Raw genomic sequence first — 10,075 nt, forward strand, 5'->3', positions numbered from 1 at the left:
TTCTCAACCCCTGGCCAATCTTGTTTCAGCTGCACGTATTTCTCTTCGTCTAATTCCTCCAAATACTACCACAGATCAAAAAAGGAAGAAAAGCATAGGGAAAGGAGTCTTCTGTTTTGTGTCTGAGAGACCTAGAGTCAGTAATGAGAATGAATCTTGGGGAACATTGTACATACATGACCACCCTTGATGGGGAAAAACTCAAGAATGGAAGTTATTAAAAAGAAATCATCCATTCAAATATATGTTTGAGTTTATTTCTGTTTGAGCTGTGGCTGCCCAATAGAAATGGATAGCTGGATCAGACTGAGGAGGGAAAATTCTTACCATCCATATGGATTTACTTTCATTAAGTTCTGAAAGTAGTACTAAAGTGCTAACACCTGACAATCCCACTCCTTGACCTGTCCGTTTAGTTCTTTTATAGGGTAATTTTTTTACAGTCACTATGTACACCTATCGTCTTGACCCTGAAGTAAAGTAGCATAGCATCCATCAATGCAATTGAGAACATGAATATCTTCTGAAGTCTATATTACAGGGTCTAAGGTAGCAAGGTCAGAAAACAAGACAAAATGGTGCTCTATAATGATTCTGGAAGCCACTTCTTGGGAACAGTGGCTGAGCTGTTCTTTAGTAGCTTTTACTTAGAGACCAAGGAAAGGAGATTGAGTACAGCGTTTCCCAGTCAGAGAGTCCTCATTGAAATGCTAAGTGTTGAAGTGTTTTTTTGAAGCTCAGCATTTCTCAGCAGTGCTTGCTATAATACATAAAGAAGGAAGAAAATGAGGACAAGGAAAGACAGCCTATTTGTCTGTAAAATATTCTGGGATACAGATTATTATCTGTGTCAGAAGAAAAGATTCCACCTGGAAAATCAGTGGTTTGAAAAAAAGAAAGAAAAAACAAAAAACCAGTGATTGGCTTGCAAAGATCTGTCTAAATTGTTTGGCAGAGATTCATGGTACACAGTTGCCTCTTAGGCATATTATATGTTCTTTATCAGTAATTGTTTGATTTGAGATACACTGCGATTTTAGTATGCTGTTATTAAATGCCATAGCAACCCTGTGTAGGGTTCCCAGGAGCAGCTGGTGGGTTTGAACTGCTGATCTTGCAGATAGCAGGTCCAGTACTTATCCTATAGCACCACACCAGGACCCCAGAGATTTCAGTATACACTTTAATATAAGGACTTATACTAAAACTGATGTACCTGTTAATTTTGACCAGATTTTTTACAATTATTTTCTTTTCATATTTTAGCACACTGAATTACAGTATAGAAACTTCACATTTATTTTTTTAAATTCTTTTTAGGACAGGACTCTTTACGAAAGAGATCAAGTTTAAATCAATGCAATAGCTATAGGGATATGACGGAGAGCTAAACATCAATTTTTTCTTACATGTTGTTGTTGTTAAGTGCCGTCGAGTCGATTCTGACCCATAGCGACCCTGTATAGGGTTTCCAAGGAGCAGCTGGTGAGCTTGAACCACCGAATTTGCAGTTCAAACGACTTTGCAGTCTGACTCATTAGCCCACAGTGCCACACCAGGACTCCTTTCCTTGCGTAGCCATCTTGAAAAAGCATTCACTTGGCTCCAATCTTCACCACAACCATTTCTCTGCTGTCTCTTCTCTGTTTTCAGTGCCATAGTCCTTCAGGACATCTACACTAGTTGCTTTCATGTCATAACTTTTCACTCTGTAATCTGACTTCTGCTTGTTCCTTCTTGACAAATTATTTAGTAGGAAGAATATGTCGTTTCATTTCTGAAGCCTTCCCTTTCTTCAAGACTTCTGCTCTTTTGTGCCATTTACTTCCTAATCCCTTCCCCTAACTAAATAGAAATGAGCCTGACTTCAACTATTTACGCTTCAGAATGGACAAGAATTAGTCACAATGTTCACCCTTGAAAAAATTTTTGCATTTTAAAAATAACTCCAATTGTAGGATGAGGTGTTCCTAGTTTAAATATTCTTGCTCTTGTCAGGGGAATTGAAGACATTTTTTGAATCCTGCAATAAACTATTTTAGCATCACACTGTGTTAACACAGTCTACCTTCTATGTGGAGTCCTGATGTGGTGCTGTAGGATAAGCAGCGGACTGCTTGGTGGTTCAAATCCACCAGCTGCTCCTTGGCAATCCTATACAGGGTAACTGAGTCAGAACCAACTTGACAGCACTTTACAACAACACCTTCTATGTAATTGTGTGTGTGTGTGTGTTTGTGAATGTGTGTTTTGTGGGTCAGATGTTAAGGAGTGAAAGAGTGCCAAGAAAACACACTCAGAAAGAACTGTCTTTGGACAACTTGTGAAAAGATGCTGTCAGAAACTCGTTCTAAGAGAGAGTTGCTTCTCTAGGGTACCTTGGAACTACAGTTCCAGACTACTCCCCTACTCTGTACCTTCGCCTTAACCTTTTACCTCCTTTTCTCTGGAGTCTTCCTATGGCAAGACTCCAGCTGGAGATACACAATCTATATTCATTTGCTACTTCTCTCTCCTAGCCACCTCCCCAAAATATAGCAACCAGACTGTGTCTACTGGAGCAAGAGCCTCATGACCTAGAGATGTTTTATAGACACTGAAAGATTGAGTTAAAGGTTAGGGAGAAGCTAAACTTGATATTCAAAGATTCATAGGGAAGGTGGAGAAAAGCAGAACAAAGGAGATCGGGGGCATTGAGAGGAAAACAAATTCTGGCAGTCCATATTTCAAGTCTTTGCTTCTTTTTAATAATATATTTTGTTGTTGATAATGTTAGAAATAGACACAGCAGAATATACACAATTCTACAATTCCTACATGTAAAATTCAATGACATTGGTTACATTCTTCAAGTTGTATGACTATTCCTACCTTCCTTTTTCAAATGGTTCCTCCCCCATTAAGGTAACTCTCTGCCTCCTAAGCTTCCAACCCAACCTTTAGAGTTGCTGTTATCAGTTTGACCCAAATAGATTGTTCTTTAAAAGAGCACAGTGCTCAAAGCAGACGTCCTTTACTAATTAAACAATTGCTTGGTTTAAAAAAGACTTCAGGGGATATTTTTGGTTTAAGGTTTAAGGTAAATCTTTGCTTTTTAAAATATGTGTAGGGGAGAGAGAAGGGAAATCCTCACTAAAGTGATCAGGGCACAATTGGCCAATTAGTGAGGCTGGCTGGAAGAAGCTTGGTGTGTGAGACTGAGTTGCATTCTGAGAAAGTCTCTCCTACTAAGGAGAAAGGGAGTGAGTACAGCCCACAAACTTGACCGAGTCACAAGGTCCTGGTCAGGCAAAGGAAGAAGTAAATATGAATATGATAAGGTGCTTGGCACTCCCATTTGTGCCTCAGGCTCTCCCTAGAACTGAATCAACCACTTGATCTCTCTCACCACTGGCCTCCAAACTGCTCACCATACAATGCTGTCTACAGTGCTTACAGGTCATCTGCTGGGCTCTGCTAGTTTAAAGACTCATTGCAGTTCAGTGGATTTCTGCTCATAGGAACCCTACAGAGCAGGGTAGAATTGCCCCCTTAGAGTTTGCAAGGTCATAATCTTCTTCTTCATCTTCTTTTTTAGCATAGCGAGGGTTCAGTGTAAAATAGCAGCCTTAGCTATATTCCTTCACATTCTCATGTTCCCCTCCTAAAGAAAAGTACCTCCATTCTTTTTTCTCTTGTATATGCCTTGCTTCAATAATATGTTCATATATTGCTGTTGATTTATTCTTATTTTTTTTTAATTCAACAATCACTGCAATTATTATTTTTCAAACTTTTTATTAGGAATTTAGTGAAGGTTTGTAGAGCAGCTCATTAGTTTTACATTCAACAAATCATACACTTCATTTCCATTCAATGATTGCAATCCCTTCCAAGTAACATCATGTTTTCCCATTTCCTCCCCACGATTCTTGTTTCCATTCCCAACCCTTCTGAACTTTGTCCTTGAGTAAATGATGTCCTTTTGATCCTGAAAGGTTGACCATTCCATAGTGAGCATACCTTACTAATGTTGTTGTTCCCTTTATGTACCTATCTCTACTTGGCTGAAAACTGAGCCATGAGTTTGAGTGTAGCTCCAGACCTGAAAATAGTCTAAGGTTCCTCCACTCTCTTTCTGACCAGTAAGTCCAGTGTTTTTTTATAATTGTGAGTTTTGTTTCACATTTTCTCCCGTTCTATCCAGGTCCTTCTAATGTGATTCCTTTCTGAACAGTTGGTTCTTCTCGTCTCTGGGTTGTGCAGACTAATGGATGTTCACATGTTCCATTAGTCTTTTGGATTACTTGATTTGAAGCAGCTTCAATTTTCACTACTTTTCTTTACTCCACACAAGGAAAGACCAATAGATGGAATAGACCAATAGAAAGCCATACTCTTGATGGAAGCAGACTATCATATCTTTCTCTCATGGAGAGATTGGTGGGCTTAAACTGCTGACCTATCCATTCACTGCCAAGAGCTTCACCATGGCATCAGCTGGACTCTTAGTTTGGAGAACCACTCCAAAGTAGTGAGAAATGGTTGAAACTAACTGGAGAGGAGGTTAGACCCCTATTTTACTATTAGATATAACCGACAGACAGTGGGACCACATAACTTTCTGTGAACTTCCTAAAGTGATAGAATGTTGTTAAGTGCAGTCGAGTCGATTCCGACCCATAGCGAACCTGTATAGGGTTTCCAAGGAGGAGCTGGTGAGCTTGAACCGCCAACCGTGCAGTTCAAATGGCTTTGCAGTCTGGTGCATTAACCCACAGCGCCGCATCTTCAAATGGTATCAGGTGAAAACAGACTTTGAAAATTAGTGTGTGTGAATCTATGGGTAATGAATGTTAGGTTTTAAAAAAGAGACAAACAATATAGAAAGATAGAGACTTTCTGTTGTGGATGTGTCCCCCCCAAATATGTGTTGGAATCCTAACCCTAAACATTTGGATGTAATCACCTTTGGGAATAGTGTTTTCTTTGTTATGTTAATGCGTCCATATCAGTGCAGGGCTATCTTAAATTTACACGTTTTTGCCATGTAAGAAGAGCATATTAGGCACAGAAAAGCCAGCGTAAACCCAGGGGAAGATACATGCTGCCTGGAGATTATCAAGGAATGAAGGAATGCCTGAACTACAGAACCCAGAAGAGACGCTCCCCAAGAGATGATAGGGAGTCTTCCCCCTAGAGCCCGTGACTCCTAGCCTCCTAAGTTGTGAAAACATAAGTTTGTTTTTAAGTACCGTTGAGTCAGTTCTAGCTCCTAACAACCTTGTATAGTATTCCCGAGCAGAGACTGGTGGGTTTGAACTGCCCACTTTGTGGTTAGCAGTCCAGCACTTATCCTACAGCACCACACCAGGACTCCTTGTATTCTTTAGGACTATTTGTTACAGCAGAATTCAGAAATCAAGACACCTTAGAAGAGCTAAGAGAGCAGCTGTGATATCTGTTTATGGCTTGAACCAAAGTTCCTCCCCTCATGTTCCAAGTCCCTGAGAAAAACGTTTTACTGGTAACCAGGCTGTGTATGGAATAGACACTTCAGCAGACAATACAAGCCATGAAAGAAGCTTCATAATGCTAGACGTTTTGGGTGTTTGAAGAACAGTGACCTAGATAAAAGAATTTTGAGTTATTGCTAGATTGTGCCACCTAAATGTTGCAAAGTTAGAGGATTCCTTGCACGTAGAAGAAAGGGAAATGACATAACATCTACGGGTCTCTGCTTTAGAGGTTCTCCATAGCCTCAAAACAGCTAATGCATTTGTGTCCGTGGATAGCCATTTATCAACAGTTGAAGAGACTAGCAGGGATTTAGACACACAAAAACTGAGAAAAATAAAACAATCTGAAACATCAATGGGAGAAGATATGAATGACGTCAAGGACAGAAGTACTGTTCCACTGAGCAGCCTAGATGGGAACAAGTATACATCAGGGGCTATTTACAGAGATATGTTTTTGTGAAAAATCAGGATGCATGAGAGAAACATACCTCTGGTTACTGTCCACAGTTCTTACTTGGGAAAAGGATGAACTTATAGGAAGAAGTATACACCAAAGGGTGAGTTAAAGATTCCCCTCAGTGTGGAGGCGATCTAAGAATTTAAAATAATAGCTATTGCACTAAAGATTTTCATGAGTGGAAACAGCTAGCATGTTTCCTAGAGGATGGATCGCCTCTAGACAAACTCAGAATCCCTGCAGACATAATCCACTCCCTAACGGTCAATGTAATTATCAGGAAAACCACTTGATGATACTGAGAAAAGATGTAAGGAAGGAAAGAGATACACAACTATAATGTTGAGTGTCATGAGAGACCCAGTGCCTCAGGGTAGGGACCAATGAGTAGTTTTGATATTTACCCAAACCACAAACTTCTCACTCCATCCAGACACAAACGATAAGGGCTTCTGGAATCAAACTGCAGACTTAAGAAGCAGAATGTCCACCAATTTGTTACTGCTGATATTTAAGAAGCCATTCTCCCCCTCCCCCCACCCCCGAAGATTAAAGCAATGATTTGGATCTCTCAGGCCCTCAAATTATTACTTGGATATTAGATACTTGGGAGTACCTACCTGTTCTCCTTCTGGACCAGTATTTTTCAAAGTGGGATCTGAGGATTATCAGCAACACAGTCATTTGAGGAATTTATTAGATATGCAGAATCCCCCCTCCTGGTGCCTCCATCACTACTGCTGAGCAAGAGTCTCTTAACCAGGAATCGTCATCCTTAATAAACTCTGTAGAAAAGTCTCAGGCACTCTGCAGTTGTGTTCCACTGCCCTGGAATGATGGACCACCACAAAAAGAACTCTAAAGCAAAATATTCATGAGGAGCTAGGAACAGGGTAGGGAGAGAATCCAGGCCAGGCACTATGGCAACCTGACAGCTACAGGAAGTGGGTTTAATGTGACTGCTGCCTACATCCTCCACCACAGGTACCCTAGGTCTCACAGGAAGGCCAGGGCAGATCTGTGGGAAAGACTCCCACTAAAGTCACCCACTTTAAACATCTGGGGATAGGAACAGGGTTAGTGTTACATTCAGGGTCTAGTTAAGGAATTGTCTTACTCATCTGGCAGGATCTTAGTCTCAGTTTCCAAAGTGCTGTTGTTGTTGTTAAGTGCCTTTGAGCTGGTTCCGACTCACAGCTACTCTGTATAGGGTTCCCAAGACTTCAGATTTTTGCAGGAGCTCAACCATGGGCCTTGTGGTTTGCAGTCCATTGCTTATCCTATGGAGCCATCATGCTTCTTCCTGAGGTGATATCGTTGCTGTTGTTAAGTGCTGTCCAGTCGATTCCGACTCATAGCTACCCTGTATATGGTTTCTGAGAAACGGTTCAAAGCGACCTTGCAGTCCAGTGACGTATCCTGGTGATACAGAACCTTAAAAGGTCTTCCCAAGAATCAGAATGAATGTTAGCACTCTTTCTTCAGAGAGCTGCGAAAGGGGCAGAAAAGGTCCGAGGTAGGTGAGTCAGCATGACGCTCTGCTGCTGGGTAGGCAGAGGCACTTTCCCATGAGGAACCCAGGGTCCCTGAAGACTGAGTCAGGACAGGTGTCAACAGAACACAAGAGAAACTCTTTATACTATTTCTTAAAAAAAAAAAATCTTTATTGTGAATTGAGTTAAGGTTTACAGAGCAGATAGTCAGTTTTACATTCAACAAATCATATACTTTGTTTCATTGCAATGATTGCAGCTCCATCACATACCATCAGATAACAGTATTTACCTCCATTCACTTTAACTCTTGCATTCCTCCCTGTGGCTCCCACTACCTCCATCTTTCCTCTGCCAACCTCCCTCTTGTTGGATGTTGCTTGCCCCATTGTAATATTGCTTCTTAAATTGCCCCTTTCTATGCAAGGATGCCCCCTTTGAGGTGGCTCCAGGAAGAGTTCCCCATTGGGATTCAGTGTCCCGGGGGAAGACTTCTGCAGGCCCCAGAAGTCTGTCTAGGTAAGTGAATATAGAGACCCCACAGAGGATAATCCACTCTAAAGGAAGAAAACTGAGACGATCCAGCAATGCAGCTTGTCAGTTGAACTTTTTAGCTAGCCCCCCAATATCAGTTCAATGAAGGGGTTAGAGGATTACTAGGTTCTATAAGCAAAAACTGAAAGAACTATTTTACTCAAACTCTGTAAGATCCTTGTACACAAATGGCACAATTTTGATACTCAAGTGGAAAAGTAAAACTCTTAAGAGAGTAAAAAGACATTTGTCCCCACTTTTTTTGATGTGTAGCGCCCAGCTCTGGTAGTATAGTGGTTAAGAATCAGGCTGCGAACTGCAAGGTCAGCAGTTCAAAACTACCAGCTATTCTGCTGAAGAAAGATGAGGCTTTCTACTCCCATAAAGATTTACAGCCTCGGAAACCCTGTACAGGGTTACTATGAGTAGGAACCGATTCCACGGCACATCACAATAACAAGTACTATGCCATTTGTTGAATATTTAATATTTGGTGTACGCAAACTAAATATTTAATATATAGCACAATACTTACCCCAGGGGTTGTTTTGAAAGTTTAAAAAAAATTTTAAGAAAGATACAGGTAAATCACTTAGAAGAGTTTCTGATATACTCAATAAATATTATGTGATAGCATGAAATTTGATGTGGTATGAGTATATAGGAGCCCTGGTGTGGCATTGTCGGGTAAGCACTGGATTGCTAGCATCAACATCGGCAGTTCAAACCCACCAGCCACTCCTCAGAAATCCTATACAGGGTGGCTATAAGCCAGAAGTGACTCAACAGCACTTAACAACAATCAGAATAGACATATAAACTAGAAGACTAGCAACAAAAGGAGACATTAGTATAAAATTTTGATTTGGCAGTATAAAAGCAAAGCTAACTATAGTTATTTATGCAAATTGCCCACCACTTATGCCTAATTACTATGAAGCACAATAACAATTATCCATAGTATTAAATGTGTCAGATTAACTTTGCTCAAAGGTTTGATTTTAACACTAGCCTCTGTGTGCATATACTCACTGCTCAATGTCCGGTGCTCTGGGGCATGGTCACTTGCTGATGTGGCATGGTCACAATGTTCAAGAATTAGTAGGGGCACTGGCTTGCAACAGATTTCTTTCTCAATTTTTTTTCAGTTCTGTTCTCAAAACTTCTGTTGCATCTCATGATCTTTCCATCTTTTTTGTAACACCCCTCCACCCCCAAGCCAGTTCAATCGATTTTAGAGACATTTTGTATGTTCAAGGTACTATGATAGGAGCTGGAGGGGACACAAAACTAATTAAGAGAGTCCCTATTTACAATCCAGTGTAAGGGAGTAAAGGGAAACGTTGGTGGTGGTGGTGTTAAGTGCCATCGAGTTGGTTCCAACCCATAGAGACCCTGTATAGGGTTTCCAAGAAACAGCTGGTGAGCTTGAACCACCAACCTTGCAGTTCAAACGGCTTTGCAGTCTGGCACATTAACCCACAGCGCCACACCTGGACTCCAGGAAACTTTGATAGGAGGCAGCAAAAAGTGGCTTGTAGTTCAAAGAAGGAATTAATGAATCTAGTGGTGGGTTTTGAGTTAGATAGTTTAAGAATAATTACAGTTTTTAATAACAGCTTTATTTCAATATAATCCACATTCCATGAAACTCACCCTTTTTAACTGTACAATTCAATGATTTTTAGTACATTCACGAATCTGTGTAACCATCAACACAACCGATTTGGGGGCACTTTCATCATACCAAATGAAGCCTCATGCCCATTAGAAGTCACTCCCCACTTGTCCCCCGACTCCCTCAGGCCCTGGCAACCACTATCCTACTTTTGATTTCTATGGTTTTGCCTTTTCGGGACAGTGTATATAGATGGAATCAGTACAGTATGTGTGGCCTGATGAGTCCATGTTGTAGCATGTATTAATCCTTCATTCCTTTTAATGGCTGAATAATACTCCCTTTAAGGAACCCTGGAATCGTAGTGACTTATGAGCTAGGCTGCTAGCCACAAGGTCAGCAGTTTATATCTACCAGTCGCTTTGCGGAAGATAAGACTTTCTGCTCCCGTAAAGATTTACAGCCTCAGAAA

The sequence above is a fragment of the Chrysochloris asiatica genome, unplaced genomic scaffold (genome assembly GCF_000296735.1).
Source record: "Chrysochloris asiatica unplaced genomic scaffold, ChrAsi1.0 scaffold00003, whole genome shotgun sequence".
In the NCBI taxonomy this organism is placed as follows: Eukaryota; Metazoa; Chordata; class Mammalia; order Afrosoricida; family Chrysochloridae; genus Chrysochloris; species Chrysochloris asiatica.